A 23,532-nucleotide genomic window follows, 5' to 3' on the forward strand; every position below is an offset into this window, starting at 1 on the left:
AATCCACACCGACCTTCAGTTGCTACCTGTAGGCTGGAATAGGGCAGTGCCTGGAAAGCAGCGCTGGAAGCATATTTTTGGCACTGCTGAGTGGGAGAGAACGAGGGCGATCTCTGCATGTTCTGAGCTTCTCATGCGCACTAATTGTCATGAGATTTCAGCAGCTCAAGTAAGTACTCTAGATCTTTATTAACTTCCTTTTAGAAATTTAGCTGTTTTTCTTGTTTCCCTGAATTTGAGGTAACCAGAAGGAAGAGATATTCTGTCTAAAATGAAAGCAAAATATTTTTCCAGTGTTTTACTATTTATAAGACAGTTTCACTCTCACTACTGCTTAGCAAAACCTATTGCAGTAGGAGCTTTTAAAAAATAAAAAGTAAAATTGCTGTTAGATTAGTGTCAGATCTGTGGTATTCTGAATGATTGGCACAAAGAAGAGCTGTTCAAAAAAGCTCGTATCTAATAAATATTTATAGGAAGTTTCTTCATTCTTTTCTTCCTCAGTGAATAAGTGATTGAGAAGAGAATATTATTTGTCTGTTGCCCTTGAGTTAAGCTATAGCAGTGGTTTGAACAACTTAATTAAAAAAGACTTTTGCTAGTAGGACAAATTTACATAAGGGTTAGATAGGTTAGAAAGCCAGAAATAACAACTAATAATGAAAAGAACAGCTGACATATAAAAAATATACACCATTACAAAATATGCCAATATTACAGTATGTCAGGAGAAAATAAAAGTACTGTTTTTTCTTAAAGAAGTAGGAAGAATATTTAGTGAAATAACTATGAGGCACAATAATAAAAGAAATTGTTGAAAAGAGAAATACCTCATATAACAAAGACTCAGATTATTACTAGAAATAAAGGGGAAAAAATCAGACTGCCATAATTTAATTATTTTAACAATTGTTATTTTCATAAATTGGGGGTCTTTTTAGAAATGCATTTTTTTTTTTCTCTTTGTTCCTGTCAAGTAGAGCATAAGGATATTTATTAAAATGTTGATGAACAATTTTCTTTCAAAAGAAAGGAATGGTATTTATCCTACTTGTGATACACATTTGTTTTCCTGTGACCAGAAGATGAAATATAAAAGATTTAGAGAAATAAAAAATCCTTAAGTTGTCTTAGTAACACGGCGGCAACTATTGTTAAATCATTTAAAAGTACTCATAACAGACAAAGTAATGTTTCTATTCACAAGCATTAAAAACAATGACATATTTTAAAACAATGTTTCCAACCTATGTTCCCTAATCATTTCATGATCCTACAGGGTATTTATATTTACAAGGTATCTCATTGATACACATTTATGTCTACCCCAATCCTACTGAGAGCTTGTCTTTATGTAACAAGACCTTCTCAGATAATATATTTCCTTTATAAATGGAACCAGAACTCTTGCATCAAGTTCAGAGTCAACAAAAATGGAAACTAAGTGACGTTATTTACATTCTGACTGTAGGCATAGGTTTGATAATGTATTCTCAAAGCTCTTGGAGAGCTTCAGTGTAACTTGTATTGCTCCAAGGCAGAAATGTGGCCTGTGTCATGCTACTGTTGAATGACTTTAAGCTGCTTATGGAGGAGATAAAAATCTTGTAAGTATCCAGTGACTGCTCTCTTAGGCTTAAATGTGCAGCTTTGGAAGAAGGAGAAAATCCTAGCATAAATAAGTAAAGAACTTTTTAAAGATCAGTTTCTAAACTTGCCTGTCAGAACTCAAAGGGAAATAGATTGGTTCTTAGTTCAAAAAATTCTAGCATAGAATAGATGATCAAGACTTTGATTTTTTTATATAATATACCCAAAACATAGAAAACATTTCAAAGAAAAAAATTTGAAATGCCCAAGTTTAAAGTGAGAAAAAATGCAAAACACATTTCAGTAACGAGACAGCAATCAGAGAGGGGTGTTAGCATGACTGTTTATCTAGGAGTTAATTTACCCTACAGTGAAACAGAAGAGTTGGAAGTAGCAAAATGTGCTTGCATTGGGAATTCTAATAAAGTCTTCAGAATCACTACTATGACCCACCACTGTTAAAAGTTGTACAGAGAACTCTTCAGTGGTATCATATTTTTGAGGCTTGATTGACAATGCTTAAATCTCAAAGTCAGCCTTTGTCTGTTTTGCTACTGTATTTGGAACTTCTTCCTGGCAAGGAAGATACTGATAAATTGTACACATAGCCTGGAAGACAGCCAGTTAAAAAGCTTCTTTTAATACAGAAATGTAAAACCACAGAAGTGTTGTAAATGGGAAGCACAAAGAAATCTTTCTGTTCTTTTCAGCAGGAGTGATGATCTCCAAGGGGACTTGCCAGCCAAGCTGAATACTGCAGTGAAGTGCCTGCATAATTCCCAGGTGAGTCTGGGAACAGCAAACTCTGAAATGTCTGCAGTTGTGTGCACAGATATACCTATAACAGAGACCTTTAGCATAGTTTCTAGAAGGCTCATTGTATCACACTTTAAGAGTGTACAGCTAGATTGACATAGCAACATAGCATTAGATTAGGGAAAAAAAAATGCAATAAGAAGCCACCCCTTATTAAAGTATGTATGGTTAAGGATCACCCTTAAATCCATAATCCTGATCAACAGTGTGTTTCAGGGTTCTATTCTGGATTTTCCTGAAGACCTCCTGCTTCCAAGATAATCTTAGGAGAACTGCATAGCAAGAACTGAAATACTGAGGAGCAGTGTCTCCTAACTGCCATTCACATAAAAGCCATCCCAGAAGATAAAGTTACCAAACTACTTAAGTGATCCAAGTATTTCCTTGGCCTTTCATCTCCCCTGGTTCATTTTGGTCCATCTATTTCTGGCTCCTCTTCCCTTGGGAACTAATTTTTCTTTATCAATTCACTGAAAGCAGAAATTCAGGTGCAGTAAAGTCATATACGCAAACCCTTTTTTCCCCATGGCTAGAGATGTAAGGCTTGATATAGTAATTAGCAGCTTGCTGCCTCCTGTCAATGAGGAGGCATTTGTTTATGATGTCCATAGAAACTAGACATATGCAATCCTCATATTACCTGTTGTTTACATGCTTTGTGATACCTGTATATTACTAGTGATTACCATCACTAAATCATAAATGAAGTCTAATATGTCAGTACTAAATATTAATTAAGTGGGTAGAAGATCTAGTAACCTACAGTAATCATGGAGACCTTTTCTCTGCTGCCCAACAGAAGTAGCATTGATCAGCTATATGTAGTGTAAGAGCAGAAATGTCATTACGACACGGAATTACTTACCAGCATTTAAAATTATCTACCCTCCATACAGCTTCAATAAAATAAATTGTGAAGTATGGATGTAAATTTAAGCATTGTCTATACAGAAATACATATATGCAATTATGCATGATTTGTGAGCTCAAGTACTGCATATTTGCATAAAGGACCTTCTGATGGCAGCTCGTAGTCTAGTTTAACTGTCCATTTCCCAAGTGTTTTCTGTCTGTATGGTAAACTGTTGACATGTATTTCTCATGTCCTAAAATCTGGCTGATGTATACAGTTTGTTTTAAAAAACAGCATGCTTTCAGAAAACCATTCATAATAATGTTGCAAACATAATTGCTATGAAAGTGTGGTGATTTACAATGACACCTTGAAGATGTTGAAGGTTGAAGACGAAATACTATAGAAGAAAGTGAAAGAAAAGGTAATTGGAAACACTAACAAATAGCATACCAATGTCAGTCCACACCTAGCTGTTTTTTTGATGGGCATGTCTTCTCTGCTTAAGCACTTTATCATCAATACTTTAAACTTCTTGAAGTTTGTGTCTATGTCACGAATTACTGTCTGTGACAGAAATAATTTTTAGCAGGAGAAAACAGGGTAGAAAAGAGAGAAAAGGACAAAGAAACTGCCAAAAAGACAGGCTATTCTTTAGAAACTTTTGATGAAAATTTACGCTATTAAAATAGTTGCAACACTCTTGTATCACTATGTGTAAAAGAAGAGAACCTCAGTGCAATGGTACAGATTAGTATGATTCATAAAGAGAAATTAATAATTTCCTGTACAACTTACATTTTTAAACTGTTTCAGGAAGTTAATATTCTAACTTTAGAATTAGGATTCATATCAGTATGAATCCTAAATGCAAGGTGGTTCAGTACTGCCTTAGTGAATCTGAAGAAATCTCACCATACACAGTAGCTCCAAATTTTTAAGTATTCTCTTCTGATTCAAAACAGTTATAACTGAAAGACATAACTGCAATAACAGGGTTGGTTAACCAAAACACTGATATCAGTTAAGAGTGCAAAAAGGTTAGACAGAGCTGTGAAAATCTTTTAAAATGGAAAACAAGTCAGAAGTTTTGAGATGCAAAAAGCATTGGTATAAATTTATGCAAAGTACATCTTTTTAATTCAGTATTTTATTTATTTATTTATTTATTTATATTTTTTGAGTTGTAGGGAAGCTTTAGAGACTGGTGAGACACTGCATAATGTATAGCTCCTTTACATCATTCTTCAGAGTTTACCATTCCATGCACCATTTTAGACAATGTACAGCCAGCAAATAAATTAACACAAAAATTAGATTACAGAATCACAGAGTCATCTAGGTTGGAAGAGACCTCCAAGATCACCTAGTCCAGCCTCTGACCAAATACTAACAAGTCCTCCACTAAACCATATCACTAAGCTCTACATCTAAATGTCTTTTAAAGACCTCCAGGGATTGGTGACTCAACCACTTCCCTGGGCAGCCCATATTGTATTTGGATGTTCTCTTTCTTTAATTTTTTTTTTTGGGATGACCTTGTTTCAGTGTCATAAAGAATGTTTGAATGGTCAGTAATAGTGATGTGTTAAGAGCAAATAACATTTCCTTTGACAAGCAATGTGCTAGATTTTTCAGAAAGCATTCACATTTAAAGGTGTAGCAATGGAGTACTCATGTTTGTTTGTGTTTGATTCACTAACCCCATGATTTCTTGCATGTATTATTTAGTAAAGATACAAGTGATCCATGATGGACCTGCAATTAGAGGGACATTGTGATTTGTCCCTGAAGATATATTCCACCTGATGATGTAAATTCCTTTCATATCAAAAAGCTGGGAATCTCACAATGTTTAAGTCTTTAGTTATTTTGCTTCTCCATAATGAAAGCAAGCTACTATTACTGTACAAATCCACTTTTAATGATTAGTTTATCATGAGTAGCTAAAGGAAAAGAGAAAGTTCTAAGAGAATCATTCCTCACAACACTTCTCATGTAAATAGTCACTATAAAACAATTTTTAAAACTAGTTTAAACACAGCTGTTCTTCCAGTGTGTAACATCTATGATGCTGTCATTTGACTGACCCTGTCATTGTTTTTAACAGGAAAGGATTAGGAGAACACAAATAAGGTTTGGCAGTAGGAATTGAGCTTCTAGAAATATCTTGTCTTTTCTTCACCATTGCCTATAGAAATCACAAAGTTCAGACTCAATATCACAGGGCATTCCCGTATGATGAATGAATTCTGTTGTGGTTGAATCATTTATCAAGCTTGCTGCACAAAATTGCTAAAAGGACAAAAGAAGCCTTCTGTGAAATGATTGCTTATTATTTGTAGATAGCATTACTAGCTTTTCTAGAGAATTTATTTGAAATTATAGATTTATGCCTTTGCAGATATACAACCAACATTTTTATATATAGATAAGAAAGGAGTTTGAGCTAAATATTATTTTTAATTTAATTACTCTTCTAAGTAAGAACCATCTCTTGATAACCAACTCTTCAATTTGTAGCAGTTTATCTGGATCTCCTCCTGGAGACTGACAGATTACAAAGAAACCAGGTTTTGAAGGAGGCATGATGTTGCAACTGAATCTATCTACCTATCTGTTAGACATTGGTTTGATGAGACTGTTCAAAAGACTGACAAAACAGGACTTTGGTAAATTAATTTATTAAAAGTGCATTTTTTTGCTAGTGTTCAATTCTTACATCACTACCTATACAAAAATTTGTTAGTATTTAACAGTTATATTTTCTAAGTTATCTTATAGTGTGCACCATCGTGAGGATGATGCTGTACGCTCAGCATTGATGGCTGGGGTCCTTTCTGGCTTGTAGTGACCAAATTCAAGATGATCAGGCTCTACAGCTCCTCAGTGAGAGAAGTCTAAAGAAAAATGTGTTTGTCTTCCAATTATCCTCATTAAAGCTTGATGCTTTTGTGATATTGCCTTTCTCCTCCTCAACCCGCCCCCTCCCCCCCCCCCCCCCCCCAACACACACACACAAAGAGGATCTCCTGTGCTTCCCATAGTGCTTATCTTGGTTTCCTTCTTGCCAAAAATACTTACTGTGCTTTCAGTAGGATGTCTGGCATATTTTCAGCCCCTTGTGCTATCTGGCAACTTTGTTACTCAGGTGCCTTGGAGATATAATCCCCCTTCCTCCTGTCATGATCATATTTATCATATACTAATATAAAATTTTCTCTGGCTATGTCATCACAGCGTTTTAATAGGCTAATGTAATGTTGTTAGTTACACCATTTTAGTATGTTTATATCAGCTTGCCTTGAACCTGAATGTATTAATTATATCCTAATTAGTACATTTATAGTTTATATGTCCCAGACTTTTGCATTGGATACATTGACAAGGTCAGTCAATATTTATAGATTTAAACCACAGTTTGCATTTAGATCATCAGTGTAAACTAACATCTTGGCAAGGAGACAGTTCAGTTTAAAAAACATTACAGAGTCCACTTATGCTACTACTTAGTAACTCCTACTACCATTGGATATGAAATAGAATTTTCTGATGGCCTTGGCTTCTTCTTGTCCTTTCTTCCCTGATATATGTACTATCTCTTGGTATCTTGTGTGAGGCTGGGTATTTCTCCCAAGGAAATCAAGGTGTTTTTTTTGTTTGTTTGTTTGTTTTGTTTGTTTTTTTGTGTAGGAGTTCTGTCTGCCTTGGTGAGGTGCACTTACACGTGTTTTTCCACTCTTTTGCTGCATACTGTCTTCTTGCTCTTGTGAATGCCAGCGTGACTTTTACTTTATGCATAACCTTTATGATATTTCCAAGGGGTTGTTAGAAGTGTTTTGCTAAACTCATTCCTCTGTCATTGATTTTCTAAGTCTTCTGCTTGACTAGTCTTCTCTTCCCCAACTCAGCAGCTTCTCTTGCAGAAAATTTCTCAAGGGAAAGATTTTTACAGTCCTTTAGCTGCCTTTTCGAAAAGTTCCTTGTAAGTAAATTTTAAAGGACCCCTTATGGTAGTGGCTCAGTTTTCAGTGTCCCTCAGTTAGAAAATGAAATAGCAAATTGCACAAAATGTAGTTAGTAATTTTTCAAGATAACCACAGTATATCTGTTACTTTTCTTTATTCTGCTATAATCCTTAAAGAATTAAGAAACTTTCAGTTTCTGAGAAACTACTCTGTCTGGTTTAACGATATACTTCTATATCCTAGTGAGATTGTTAATGGAAGACAGTGACTTTTCTTATGTCCTAAATGTAATGAAAGGCAAACAAATAAAATCTGTATTTTCAGAAAGAAAAAGTGAAGTAGACTAAAACATGAATAAATGAAATGTTTTCAAAACCTAGTTTTATGCCTGCATAGGAAGATATACTTTCAATGTATGAAGTGGTCTGCAGATAGACATAGACATAGGCAATGATGTTGATAATTAAAATAGATTCTTACACTCTGAAGATCAACAGGTATTTGCATAGTGTAATGATAGGGTCTGTCACTTGACAGACACAGTGGTGGATTTAGCAACCAGGGTGCAGCCAGAAGAACCTATGAGGTAAAGTCACTTCTAACAGCTGAGATATTTGATTTTAATATGTTCTTTAATAGTTCTACTATTATCAATAAAGATAACCTTGAAATAGTATATAAAGTTATTAGTCTCACTGAAAAGTTGTCCAAGCATTACATTTTAAAATTTGAAATTTGCCGTGTTGCATACTTTCCCAACACTAGCCTGTGTATAGAGGCCTTTTTTTTTTCTTTTTTCTTTTTTTTTTTTTTTGTCTTTGCAGTCTGGGTGGATGAAAAAAATGAAAAACTGTCTTTGAGACATTAAAACTTTAAAAAAGAATTAGTACTAATATTGGGAATGAAGTTGATCAAAAATGTGGTAAAAAATAGGTCCAAAATCTTGGAAGGATCAGATATTTCCGTACTCTCTCTGAAATTTTGCCTCATTTACTTCATCCCATCAGATTAATTTACTCTGGAACTAAATCTACCAAAAAATAAAAAATAAAAAAATAAGTTGGGGATATTTTGAAATCCCTGAGTATCAAAAGAAAATGGGAACTCAAAAAATTACAAATTACTCAGGAAACTAGCCTTCCAAATTCACTAAACAGATTTTAAAAACACATTTACTTGAAAGTAGTTGATTATATAGTGTCCAATATTTAATCAAGATTTGAAATGAAAAACAAGAACAGCAATTCAAAATATTGAATTTCTTTTGTAAACTTAACAGAATGCCAAATTCTTTCTTCCCTTTATACTTTATTCTGATCCTGAACATGACTGACTCATGGCTGAGCTTCATCTCTTGCTAGCCAACTCTCAGCTTAGAGACAGACTGTTGTAATCAGTTTAGGAATATCTTTGTTTATTTAATCAAACTGAATATTAACCATTTTGGGAGGTTGTGAAGTAGCTGAAAATGATAATAGTGATAATGGGAACAGATTTTTTAAAATAAAGCATGTTTTTTTTTTTTTTTTTTCCTTATTATATTAAAATGTGGCTTAAAACCACAATGGAATGATTATAGTTTCTCTGGCATGTTGGTCTGTACTCAGAAACAAAAATGCTGACTTAAAACTTAAAGATGTTGCAGAAGTAGCTTCAAGAAATTCATAACAAACAGTTATTTCTGGATCAGTTTCATTTTTCAGAGTAGTTTTTCTTTTCTTATGTCTAAAAAAAGTAATCCTTGCGTTGATTAGGTGCTTTAATATTAGGAAGATATGTGGCATGTCCAGGTGCAGGATAATGTGGCAAAAGGAAGTTAAAATCTTATACCCTTCTTATTCTTTGGTTGTCAGAAGTCTGTTGCAGACCCTGGGATAAAACAGTCTGGCTGCATTCCCTATAGACCCAGTCTAGCAGAGAAACAGCAGGTCTGACACTTTCAGATTTTCAGTCTCCCGTAACTCAGCCCGAGCTCTGTTTTTACACTCTCTTTCCTAAAGCTGACCCGCACGGCAAACTTTGGAAGAGACTGATGTCAGGATATACTTTGGGAAACACTGAAGCCTCACCTAGGCTTCCAGAGCAAGACATCATCCATAAAACATATTCTAAAAATAGATACTTTCTAAAGTATCATCTTTCTAAAAATAGATACTTTCTGTGGTCAGGAAAAAAAAAAAAAGGAGAAGAGATTTGTGGCAGAACAGAGGAAAGGAAGAGTAGCTCCTTCCAAAGAACTACTTTTTGAGCAACTTGATCTAGTGGAAGGATGTCCCTGCTCATGGCAGAGGGTTTGGAATGAGATGATTTTTAAGGTCCTTTCCAACCCAAACCATTCTGTGATTCCATGATTCTGTGATTCCAAATGGTCTTGCATTTTCTGAATGCCAGTCAAGTTTGTCCGCTGTATTATGTTACTTTAACAGAAGTGCCATTGTGCAGCTGGAGCAAGGGCAAGGTTTGTGTTGCAGTCCTCAATGTTGTCATAGTAAGAAAAAAAAAAAGATTTATTAGTTTGTATCTTCAAAAAAGATGATAGTCACTCATTCTGTAGAAATCCAAGTACAGGACTATTTCAGAATATAAGTCATCTACTATATTATAAATAAAATTGCCTAATAAGTAAAATAACTCAACCTCATGTTCTTTACATTAGCTAAGGGTTATTGAGGCTGTTTTTAAGGTAGTTTACTAGCTAATGGTTCATTATTTGGGAACAATGTTTTATGAAGCATTTATTAAGTATTTATGAAGTATGCCTTATGATGAACAAGAAATGACATGCAAACAGAGTCTGAAAGAAATCTGAATTTCAGTGTACATAATTTATTTAATCAGATTTATCTTTTCTGTTTCTATTCCAGTATTTGTGATTCATATGCAGCCATACTTGGTAACCAAATTTCTTTTAATCACTTCAATATTTATTTTTTTTTAGATTGAGAAAAAAACTCTTAGGGAACACATCCTCGTTCTGCGTGATTAAGACTTAAATGTAGAACATGGTTTCTTTTGCTAGAGCAGATGACTTCAACAACCAATGTTGCTGTTTGCATTAAACAACACTATATAAGTAAATGTTCAGAAATTGGTATTTTTTATATATTAGACAGGCTTCAGATTATATTAAGTTAACAAGCGCAAAAGAAGAATGCTTAAAAACAGAACATTTTTTTTTCTGCTCCTGCAACTAAAATTATTTTCCATTTAGTGGTAGGCAAAGAAGTATCTAGAGATGCATGTAACTGTGTAGTTTCAAAGATTGGTTCATATTATAGGTAAATCCAAGATTAAGGACTGTTCCTTCCTGAAGAGATATTCAATTTATTATCCTCTCTCTTGATATCTGACTTTTGTCATTTTCACATCAGAAAGGTAAGTCTGCTTTATTTTCCTCTGAACTGATACACTAAAATTTTTGGAGAAGCCAGAAACAGAGTAACCAGTCTAAACTATTTCTAAACAATTCCCAAGAAATGCACTTGGAAATACTACAAATACGAAAAAAAACATTACACTCATCGGATATATGATTCCCTACCAAAAGTCTGAGCAACAGTACAATACATTAAATACATAACTGAGCAACTTTGTCTCCAATAAGGAAATCAAATCACAGTTTCACTGAAACAGCCGCAGACCTTTATTCTGACTAGCAATCTTTAAATACTAGCTGAATAACTCAATAAGATCTTTTAGAGAAGGAACATTTGTCCTCAGCTTCCCCCTGGAAGCAGAATTAACCACAAAACATTCCTCTGAGAGCTGAAAAAACACACTACTAGTAATTCACGAGCAAAAGCTGCTTATTGGACAGGTGTGTATTAACATATTTTATGAGTGACAATGGATGTTTAATAAATGACATTTTTCATCTTTCTCTCTTTTGTCAAAAAGTGTCTGTCTTTTTTTTGGCTTGGAGCAGTAGTGCCACTAATGCTTTGTTATATCTGTGGGATCCTCAGACTCAATGTTATAGGCAAGTGAAATTTATTGCTTTTAGATATTCATATATTTCTCCCTTTTAAAAGTTGTGTATATACAAATATTACAAGATATCAATTATCTTCACAGAAAATTTACAGTTTACTTAAGAATATAAAAGTATTCTTAATATTCAAAGTAATAGAGCAATGTATGATGTCAACATGTGGTAAAAATCTTTTAGATCTCCAGACACAAGGTGGTAGTATCAGCCCTTAGTAATAACTGTTTGGGGTGGCATTGCTTTTACTTAATAGTCTTCTTTTTCTCTTTTCTCCAAACAAGGACTACAGAAAAACCTCATCATTTGGTCTTGGTCCTGCTGACATTCAGTATGTATCTAGAACTCCTCTGCATCAATCCAGTAGTAAACTACAGAAATGCAACTGAAATCTTGTTAGGACCTTCATCTCTCCCAGCAAGCTAGAGATTTTTTTTTGTTTGTTTGTTTATCACATTTCTTCATAGCTTCTGAGACTACTGAAGAACAAAGTGTAAAATAAAGAGGGTAAGGAAGAGTTGAAACTTTTCGAAGAGGAACAGAGTGTCGCTGGAGGGTAGGGAGGCCCTGAAGAGGGACCTGGACAGGATGGGTCGATGGGCAGAGGCCAATGAGATGAGGTTCAACATGGCTAAGTGCTGAGTCTTGCACTTTGGTCACCACAACCCCATGCAGCGCTACAGGCTTGGGGGAGAGTGGCTAGAAAGCTGTGCAGAGGAAAAAGGATCTGGGTGTGTTGGTCGATGCTTGCCTGGACATGACCCGACAGCGTGCCCAGGTGGCCAAGAAGTCCAACAGCATCCTGGCTTGTATCAGGAATAGTGTAGCCAGCAGGACCAGGAAGGTGATCATCCCTCTGTGCTCTGCTCTGGTGAAGGAACACCTCAAGTATGGTGTTCAGTTTTGGGCCCCTCGGTACAAGAGGGACATCAAGGGCCTGGAGCGTGTCCAGAGAAGGGCTACAAAGCTGGTGAAGGGCCTGGAACACAAGTCCTGTGAGGACCAGCTGATGGAACTGGGGTTGTTTAGTCTGGAGAAGAGGAGGCTCAGGGGAGACCCTAATGCTCTCTACAACCACCTGAAAGGAATTTGTTTGGGGAGCTGGGGGTCAGCCTCTTCTCACAGATAACTAGCAATAGGACAAGAGGGAATGGCCTCAAGTTTCACCATGGGAGGTTTAGGTTAGAAATTAGGAGACATTTCTTCTCAGCAAGACTAGTCAGGCATTGGAATGGGTTGCCGAGGGAGGTGGTGGGGTCACTGTGCCTGGGGGCATTTAAGGAAAGGTCGGACATGGTGCTTAGAGACATGGTTTAGTGTGTGATATTGGTAGTAGGGGGATGCTTGGGCCAGATGATCCTGAAGGTCTTTTCCAAACTTAACAATTCTATGATTCTAAAGATACCATGTTTACTGTGAGGTAATCCCATGCCTAGCTTTCTGACAAATTATCAAATCTTGGATTATTTGCCAGGAATCTTCTGCCATTTTAGTCCATAGAAATCTCACACAGAACAGGGATCCTGACAGCTAGATATTGCTAACCACTTGCTTTGCTAACTACTCTCCAGGAGTAAAAAAAAAAAAAAAAAAAACCACAACACATTTCTAGGAGAAAACATTTTCATACATGCAGTAGTCATAGCAGTATTAAGAAAAATGAGTTTTTTAATCTACTATTTAGTATTTGCCCTTTTTTTCAGGAATCAGCATGCTTTCAAAATAGTTCTGTATTACTTTATGCCTCTAGACTACTTTTGTGTATGATTTTAGGTCAAGGCAAAGGGTTGAGATTTAGCTTGTTTCTGTAGAGAAGTGTTTGTAGTATGGTATCTGTCATCATATTCACGCAGTCAGACCAAATTGTGTCATCTTGTCCCAGTGGTCACTTAATGCTGTTGGACCACCTCCAGGAAATTCCAACAGTATAGAATACTGGTATTTTTTCTCCAGTTTGTTGTAGTGGTTATTCTTTCATCTCCAGTCATCACATTGTGGTATTACAAAAAATTCAATTCATTCCTTTACATCTGCAACCTATAGAAAAGTAAATGCCCATGTCTGTGTTGAAATAATAGGCACCTTGATTTACTTTAGTGTATCATTACTGTGATTACACTGTGATCGCTGTGATACAGAAAGAAAAATACTATAACATGGACCATATTGTTATCATAGAATCACACAGAATGGCTGAGGCACAAAGGCACCTCTGAAGATGATCTAATCCAAGAGCAAGGTCAGCAGGAGTAGGTTGGTGTCCAGGTTAGTGCTGTGTCCAGTTAGTTTTTGAGTATCTTCAAGGACAGAGACTACAAACTATGGGCAGAACCTGTTCCAGCATTTGACCACTCTCAAACAAACAAACAAACAAACAAACAAACAAAACACCTTTCCTTCTTGTTTTTAAATGGTATGTCCTGTATTTCAGTTTGTGGCCATTGACTCTTGTCCTGTCATGGAGCACCACTTAGAAGAGCCTGGCTCCCTCTTCTTTACTCCCCCATGAGGTATTTATACACATGGATAAAATTCCCTTGAGCCTTCTCTGGTCCAGGCTAAAGAGTCCCAGCTGTCTCAGCCTCTCCTCATCAGACAGATGATCCAAGCCTTTAATCGTCTTGGACTTCATTGGGCTCATTGCAGCACATGTCCATGTATCTCCTGTACTGGGGAACATAGCATTGGACCCAGCATACCAGATGCATTTCTCCAGGGAAAGATCTCCTCCCTCCCTCAACCTGCTGGCAATGCTTTGCCTAAAGCAGCCAATGAGATTGTTGGCCTTCTTTGCTTCAAGGGAGTATTTCTGGTGCATGGACATTTTGCTGTCCACCAGAACATGCCCCAAGGCCTTTTCTGCAAACCTGCTTTCCAGCCAGTCAGGCTTCAGCCTGTACTGGTGCCTGGGGAGCTATTCCTCCTCAGGTGCAGGACTTTGCATTTTGAACATCTTGAAGTTCTTGTCCATCTATTTCTCTAGCCTGCCAATGGCCCTCCGAAGGACAGCACATCCGATCTAGCACTCCCTACATTCAGACCTCCTTCTGGCTTTTCTTGATTTCCTGCTCATGCAAATGGACTATTCTTGAGTTCAGAGTAAGTAATTTTTGAAAATCACCCAGTTCTTCTTATCCCCTCTCATTCCCAGGACTGTATCCCATGAGATTCTTACAAGCAGGTTCCTCAACAGGCCAAAGATCTGCTGTTGTTAAGGGCTGCAGTTTGGCTCATTTACTCATCTCAGGATCCTATACTGCAGCTGAGCCTGCCCCCAGTCTTCAGATGCCTGACCAGTTGGCAAGAGTCAGGTCCAGCAGAGCCTGTGCCCTCATCAGCTCCCCAGTCACCTGTGTCAGGAAGTTGTCAATGCAGTCCAGAAACCTACTTTTCACATTTTTTTTTTTTAGTGTCCGTCTCTTTTAGATACCTATATCTCCATCCTATCTGTGCTGTGCTATTAGGTAGTGTTTGTGATAAGAACATCCCATGTAAGGAAAGAGTATCTGGATTTCAGTGGCCAGTATTTGCTTTTTACAGTTGAAATACCAGAACTGTGAGATACAACATAAGAGTGATGTATATAGAAATTAATCTTTGGTTATAGAGAAGGCCTTTTAGACTAGGCTTATCTTCCATCATTGAAAGCATGCTTCTATCAATCTAGCTTTCTATGGATAAACGTAGCATGGTAAATACAATACAAAATTAAGCTTATCTTGTCTGTATTTCATCTTTTTTGTCCATAAATTGATGATGCTGATAATGCTTAGCCAGCCACTCAGTGTGCATGTAAGTGTAACATATGATACTGTGGTCTAATTACTTTGCTGGCATGAGTTTAGAATTCCTTCATTACACTTATGACAAGGCTACAAATCAGATGTGCCAGGTTCTCCCAAATGAATGCCAATAAAACCATGTTATGAGTCTCAAGGATGGATTATCTGTGACAGGATGATTGAGCAATAGCCAGAGGATGGCTGAATAAGACTAGTTTTTGGAAAATCAGTCCAAAGATCAGATCAGTTTGATGACTGAATTTTAATCAGGAATTCTGAGTGTTTTCTCTAGAACTTTGTTTGAACTATGCACTTGCATGACCTGATTCAATTAGACGTGAATTATGAAAATTCCAATTTAGATTAATTTTAGTCTGATTAGAAATGAATGTTGAATATTAGAATGATAAATATTATCAAATCTAGGGTCTCCATTGACAGAGAATCTAAAGAAGGACTTGCATTTGAGGATTATATTATTTCAGCTGTGTTGGTGAGAGTTTATTTCTTAATCAGGGCAAATCCTGCTGTCAGTTTCTCTTGCATTACCACCATGTGTGTCCATGTGGTAAATGGTAATGGTACATTAAACGGTAAACTAAATTTCAAGATGCTTCTGAAATAAAACTGAACTACTGCCAAGTCTGAAACATGGAGAGAACTAGGAATTCTAGAAAGTTGTGCAGATATGGAGATCCAGATGTGGAATCTGGCCTTCTTGAAATCCAGATCCAAGCTTTTCATTTTGAACCATCTCTGAACAAAGCAAAGTAACAGTAGTTTTAGCTTGCAGCTCTAATAATGTAAGATGAAAGAAATTCTAAGATTATAGGCAGGCATTATTTCTCACCGTTCAGACTTAACTGGATCAATACTTCTTTCTTAAATTACATTTTCAGTATAAGAGGGAGACTGCCACTTTTCATTAGTTGCATTAATACTAAGTGCTCCCAAATTTCAGAATGAAATAATTGCATTAAACTAATGTGTAATTGAAAATAGTTACAGTTATATTGATTTAAGCTGTAGCTCTGAGAATGGAATTTACAAGTTTGGCAGGTTTATAAAATGGAACCTTTTAATAAATCTAGAAATATTAGTTATTCTATGAAGCTGAGCACTTCACTATTCCATGCTGCATTTAGTTATAAGAGGAACAGAAGCACTGACAATTTAAAAATGCTCCAAATTCATAAAGATACATTTCTTCTTTTGCAGTCTATATCCTCTATATGCAGGAATGTATTTCTAGGATAAAACTGGAAGCAGTCAAGCAATTTACTTTAGATCTGCATATAGCAACTATATTGAATGTGAGAAGAAAAATTAAATCATGAATCCTGGAATATATGTGTCACTCTGATTAGATTGGATGTGGACATGGAAGGACCACGTCTGGATTTCACTTTCCAGAACCAACTATTAAGTTCTCATGTCAGAGAAATAATTTTGAAATATAAAAGATATTTTTTCTCTCCCTCCTCCCCTTCCTAAAATTTGGTCTGAAGATGCTTAGTTCTGTTCAAGTTGTAGGATTTCATGTGTTTCTGTTTGTTTGTTTGTTTGTTTTCAGTTGTGGGTTTATTTTCCATTACTGTGGACCTCAGAATACAGTTCCTCCCCCTCTGTTTCATGATTTGTCTATACCACACTGTATGAAGTAGTACAAACAGCGGGTCAAGATTTTTCAGTGAAGACATTTTTGCTGATTAGGGAGAGAGTAAGTTTCCAGTCTCAGACTCAGATTGTGTGGCATAAATCTTGTTTCTCATAAGAGTACCTTACAGTGTTCTTTATTCTTTAGAAAGAGCAGACAAAACTTCACATGTAGCATCCTATGTTCTCTCCTCGAAATGGAGGTCTCCTTATGGAAAATCTTCTCTTGATAATTCCAAGGGTCTGGTCTGATGGTCTCATCCTCATTTGAGAGAGAGTTTTAAGTTTAAAGGTCAGAGAATAGATAAGTAAATATCTGAATTGCAAAATGAACTGTATAGCTGGTCAACATCACTGTTAGGGTTTTAAGCACATAAAATATTCTTTGTATTTGTTCAAAACAAAGAATTCCAAAACAGGCAATATACACTATTTTTAAAGGGGAAAGGTTAAAGTATTTAAATCTTTGCAACTTGGTATAGCTTTGTCTTTTGATTTTCTTTTCTGCTCCACCAACTTATATTTAATGGGACTGAAAAAAAAATAATATTTTTTTTTTCTTCTTGAACTACACTCACAATGGACAGATTCTTTTTCTTTCATTGCTAAGGCAAGAATGGATACTAACCTAAGATAATTAAAAGGTCAGGTCTTTTAAAAAGACAAAGTCATGTTTAGGTTGAACCTCTCCAAAACTCCAATCTATTCTTCCCTGGTGATAGTGTTAAATACTGGAAGTACAATATGAGGTTAGCTTGTCTTATGCTTTTATTCAGAGATAAAAGTTGTATTCCTTCTTTATTAAGAGTGCATTTAGATGGAAACTTAAATGAAAGCATAGTTCTGTACTGCCTGACTTGCCTTTTTCTCTCTATGTAAAATACTTCTAATATTTATAATAAATCCTGAGCAATTTAAGTGATCTTGAATGTACAAATAATGATACACCTGTCTGTCTTAAGAACAGACAAGAAGTTTTCAACAAATGCCAGTCATTGTACTCATTGTCACCAATAATGCCAAATCACAGAAAAGGACATGCCGGAAGTGAGTAAGAAACAATAGAAAATGAACAGTGCATTCCCTCATTTGATGTCTTATATCATCAGACTGATGCATAAATATTGGGAAAGCACAGGAAAAATGATTATTCTAGATGCCTTTTCCATTTGATATTTTCTACTTGTTTTACATCTGAGGAAAGAATCAGAACCTCTGTGTGTGAGTCTGTGAAGAACCATTTTAAGTGCTTGGTACTGTACAGCCCAATATGTATGAAAAGGGGGTAAATATGATCCATTATGTTTATGTACAATGGTATTATTTTACACAGTCTAGTATTGTACAATTTAATGACCTAGTCTCAGTATTTAAAAAAGAATTGTAGCTGGAAAAATTAGAGTATTGTGTATTGTGCTATCACCTAGTACATGAACTATTGGATATAAAAATAACTGTGCAGACCTTAGAATAGATTAAAAAAAAAAAAAAAAAAGAACAAATACATGGCATGAACAAAGTATTGTCAAAAAATATGATGCCAAATGTAAGACTTGAATGGAGGGCCCCATGATAAACATGTGACCATCTAGGCCTAATTCTAATATATCTTTTATAATAGTGGAATCTAGAAACCACATCTGGAGCTCTTACAGATATGTCTATCTCTATAGAGGCAGCCTAAGTGTTACAAACAATGGCAGTCTTCATTGCATGTTATTCTTTACCCAAACAAGAAATCCCAATCCCATGTTCTAAAGAAATAATATCCTGTCAGCCCTGCTTAACCTCCATTAGAAATTTCAGCAGTTTGGCTGGCTGTTTTCCTTGAAGCCTAAAAGCTGTTACATGGTTGTCATAAACTGGAACAGCTGATGGTCATAGCTATTGCTGTGGATGAAGTCTGGGACCAAGAGGTAAGGAGAATAAAAAACCTTGACACTTATTTTGTGAGTGCTGTGTCTAGAACAATCCTGTATATGTCTACAAAGTCTGAGCTTTATCATATGGCATTGTCATTATGTCAATTTTCACATGTATGCCTTCAAAACATGTAAGAAAAAAAGACTGACTCAACTAAAAAAAATCAGTTATAGTTCTCCAAAACATTAGGTTTGTTACTATTGACAATGTACTGATTCCCCTCTATTTTGAAGAAGAAACTCTTTAAATGATCTAATATTTTTGTAAGGAAATGAATGTCATGAAAAACGAATAGTATCTTGCTAAAAGCACTACAAAAATAAACAACTCAAGTGATTTCAGTGAACTCAAGTGAACTGATCCTAATTACATACATTCAGTTTGAATTTCAAATGTGTAAAACCACAGGAAATCAGAAGCATATTTTGGAATGTATTTGGTACATTAGAGAACAGAGAGAATAAAAATCTCTCAGAGGAAAAAGTAGGCTACTAAAATATTATGAGAAGTATCAAATTGGCAAGCAAAGAAACTCCCTCTCTTTACCACTGTCCATTCCCCTTGAGGTCTGTTTTAAAAGGTGTTATACCAGAAGTAGTAATATGCTTAAACAAAAGAATTCCAAACATTTTAAATTTGGTTTAATCTAATTCTAAAATAAAGGTACGAGTAAGGCAAAATAAAATTTTACTTAGATGTCTGGGTTTAGCAACGTAACAGCAAAACTTATTTAAAATTCTATTGAAATACAATGGAAAAAATGTTCATTCTTCCTCCTGCTGTCCAAAGAAGGAATTTCCTCTTTCATTGTCCCCTTTTAAAATGAAATCTGTTGCATTTCTAGATGTTGTGTACTTCAAAGGGTTGAATGTCCTGCTTTCATCTCTCCATCCAGGAGTGAAGAGGGACATTACACTTTTTTATTCACTAAGTTTAAGTGCAATATGTGTCAGTAAATGCTGACACTTTCTCAACAGCATATGAGGTACAAAGCCCTACTCTGTAGGCTAGAACAAGCAGCCTTTTTTGATTTAAGCCAAGTGCCCAGGTCTAACTGCTTTCTCTCTACCTGAATCAAGAAGGAAGGCAAGAGTTATGACAACAGTCATTCCTCTTCCGTGCTATCTTGTGTTCTCTTTCTTTTTTAATGGCATTCACACATGAACAAACAATTTTCTTTCAGTGCCATGGAAAAAGAGATGGTGCTCAGTTCATGGACAACCTTTAAACACAATGCTGTTCTTTCTGTTATGTTCATACGACATACCACCACACAATGAGGTATGTATGATTGTATGATTCCAAGGCTGTAGCAGTACATATTCACAGAATAAAAATATCTACCAAATGTCCCAAAGTGTTTAACTTCCAGGGTGAGCTATGGGGACAGATTCAAAAAGATAAATCGGTGATCAGAACTGTTTTGAAACAGCCATTTTCCAGAGATTTCTTAGTTTTTACATTCCCAAATCTATGTAATACTGGGAAAAAATGTATAGGAAGGACAGCTTTTAGCCTGTTTTGACAGTAATCTAGTATAATGCAACTACTGAGAAATGTCTGTATTCCAATGTGGAATAAAAGCAATGTAGGTACCTCAAAATTCCATTAAAAAAGGAGTTGACATTATCTAGATATAGTTAAAATCCAGTCCCCTCGGGAGCAGTTAGGATGAAAAAGAGTAATATCTATTTTTGTTTTTACAGCACATCTTGTTTTGAAACAAATAAATGAATTTTTCATAGCCATTTCAGGTTTAGGAACCAGAGAGAGTTATAGTCCAAGTAAAATGTAAATTAACAGCTCAGCAGTAACATCCATGTTCCCATTTCAGATATGGTTATTTTCTTGTGCTATTATTTACATTCTCCACAGCTACTTTAAAAATGGATAGTTGATGAGAGCAGTATTAATCACTTTTACTTCTTTGAAGTTATTTGCTGGGGAGTAGGAAATAAGAAAACCTTACTGGGAGTTTTAAAGGGAAATATATTCTCTGTAGTAAATGCCTATTTTGCTGTTGTTCCCTCTTCTCCCAAGACCTAAAGCTGAGCTCCAAAAAACTTAGTAAGGCAAGTACTTACTATCTAACAGAAGTTCTAAATTCATTGTGTTAGTGGCACTTGTGGCACTGGTACATCTTTATGTAGGATCTTTGTTAACTTATGAACTTGAAAAAAAGTCATTTTATTTCCCAGAACATAATATGGCCTTTTACTGTCTCAATCTAAAGATTTCAGCCCTTTTATGAAAGAGAAAATATGCCAGTCTACAAATATCAATGCTATTATGTCACTATTAATGGTTCAAGATTTTTTCTTTCATTTTTTAAATTATCACAAAATAAACCATACAAGCCATTCTTCTGCTCAAATATTAGTATTATGTACAATGAACTAGTTGCCAACTCTCTGCTGAAATTGCCAGTAACTGTGCTGAAAACCTCAGAATTTCCTTTCAGACTGCTAGTTTAAATGACCTTCCTGGTAGCTAAATGCTATACAGCATCTTGTCTTTCAACATATCTGTGCTGCTATTATAAAAATGTTCATTTTGATAAAGCTGGTTTATTTTTTTTTTTTCTGGTAAGGACTCAAGAATTCCAATTATGAGATGTTACAGTGAGATACAGAATTCCAATTCTGCAAATGGTATTAATCCAAATTAATAAAATGCATCTGAGTGAAACCACCAGCTAAATATAGGAATCTATATAATTGGAGATACTTTAATAAAGATAATTTTTAAAAGCTGCTATGGGAATTTGGAAATGAAATTAATGTACCTCAAGGACAATAAATAGATGGAAAACTTCTGGAAAGTTTTGTATAAGAGCTGGTTCTGGTTTAGGGGTTTCTTCAAAGACATTTACCTGCTTTAAATGTTAGCATAAATATTACCAATAAATTTTCTTTGGACTTTGTAGCAATATAAGATTTGCTCACATTGTGACTACATGTTACAATCAGAAAACAAAACAAAAAGCAAACAAACAAACACGCAAAAACCCAAGCTTAAGCCTGTACTAATAATACATGACAGTTTGGTTGTTTTAATTGCCATGTTTTACATTTACTCTACATTCACAGATGCTGTGCTGGGAGGGGCGGGGGGAGAGGGGCAGGGGTAGGCGCTGCAGAGTAGGGTAGTTCTGCATAGGATCACTCTTCACACACAGAAGTCTAATTCTCTCCTTGGACTGGAGTAATAAACTGAAACAGTGAGAAAACACAAAATAATCTAATGACAAAGCATGAACTTGTGACTGTCCAGCTTCATAATACAGTTGCTGAGTTCATTCAAAACATGGAAAAACAAGTCAAAAGAATATCAATTTCCGTGGAGTTTAGGAGTAGGCTTCTACTGTAAGGATGTTATCGTGGATGACTTGAAGGGAAGAAAGCTGTTGTCACAAAAGACTACCACAGTTCATAGAGCCCAAATGCATTCACTTCATTCACTAGAGTCTAGTGAATAGATACTACCACATTTGATGAATACTTGATGAAATTATTATTAAACATAAAATTTGCTGAAATATACATTATTAGTAACAAAGACACATAAATGTATGACAGTATAAAGATTAGAAAATAAGACTGTGCTGTCAGCTCATGTAATATTTGCTGGCAGCTGTTTTAACTGAGTTAGGTTTCAATTTTAACAACAGTACCTGTTAGAAAATCACTAAAGGCATAATTCAAAATTACAGTCCTACACAAACTTTTTATTGATTTTTGAAGCTTTTAAAATACAGCAGAGACAATGTGATTATCATAAAATGTGATTTAACAACAAAAAAAAGATGTACATCACATTCTTCTACTTAAATATAATTATGTACAGTTAACTAATTGCTAATTTATAACTGTGCTGAAAACTTCAGAAATTCCTTTCACACTGTTAGTTTAAAGGACCTTTCTTGGGTCTAAATAACATCTTGTCTTTCAACATACATACACTACTATACACATACTACTATTATACACATGAGTATTTTGTTACAGCTGTTAGATAGCATTAGATGGTGTTAGATGGTGTTTGGGTTTTTAACATGATTTACATCATTAGCACTTACAATCAGTGTGAGAACACTGACCACTCATCATATTTAGGAAAAAATCCATAAATTGATATAATGGCATTATTTACTAATTCTTAATACAGTGAATGCCTAAGGAGATGTCAGGAGAAAAGCCAAAAGAGTTAAATATGTAGATAGGTCTCTGCAGAGATAGGTCTCTGCAGAGGGTGATTTACCAGTTGCACAGTGATGCTTGCCATGCCTGATCCTGGGTCAGTCATGTTCTACACCAGTTACTTGCAAAATGCAATACTGAGTATTGATCTTCTTATAGCTATAGGCCTGAGTACGAGATAGAAGCAGCCTGTGGCAAATAGGGAATTAAGAATGTCAAATTAATAGAAAATGTATATGTGCTAATTTTAACAGCCATAGTCCGGTTAGGAGAGAGTGATGATGTTCATTACCTTGCACTAAAAATTTGTTTATTATTGCTTGTAATTTTTTTTTTTTAATCAAGATGCCAACACAGCTTCACATATGGTATAATTAGGGGACAGATCAAATGAACTGAGGTTAAAATGTTGACTAAAACGGTGATTGAAGGATGTGAAAATTCACGTCTTCTTAGAATCTTGTTTCCTTATCACCAGCTACCTGTACTGGACACACACTGCCTGTTGGAACATATAGCTGACAAGAAGTTTGAAATGTGGAGACAGAAGAATTTAGACTCAGATATCAGCTTACAATGTACTGCTCTTGTTAAATGAGTAATACAGATATTATTTATTAGAAAAAAATATGAGATAAAAACATGCATTTCTTTATCTGACAGGTAAGACAGAAAGTGGTGGATACCTTTTCTACCTGCATTCCACAGTACCATTTTCAAAGGAACTTGTAAAACAGAAAAATGCATGACATGACTCATC

At 35.4% G+C, this 23,532-nt stretch overlaps 1 long non-coding RNA gene across 1 annotated transcript in view; it reads left to right on the plus strand.

Annotated features, from left to right (window-relative positions):
• The window catches only part of LOC310893814, a 46,533-nt gene that overhangs the window by 527 nt on the left and 22,474 nt on the right, over positions 1–23,532 (plus strand). Inside the window, exons 1-3 of the long non-coding RNA XR_014579326.1 lie at positions 1–169; positions 2,301–2,373; positions 19,757–19,854. The exon at positions 1–169 is cut by the window's left edge and continues 527 nt beyond it. This is a non-coding gene — a long non-coding RNA (uncharacterized lncRNA). The remainder of the gene's footprint in view (positions 170–2,300; positions 2,374–19,756; positions 19,855–23,532) is intronic.

The sequence above is a fragment of the Anser anser genome (genome assembly GCF_964211835.1).
Source record: "Anser anser genome assembly, chromosome: 1".
Taxonomy (NCBI): Eukaryota; Metazoa; Chordata; class Aves; order Anseriformes; family Anatidae; genus Anser; species Anser anser.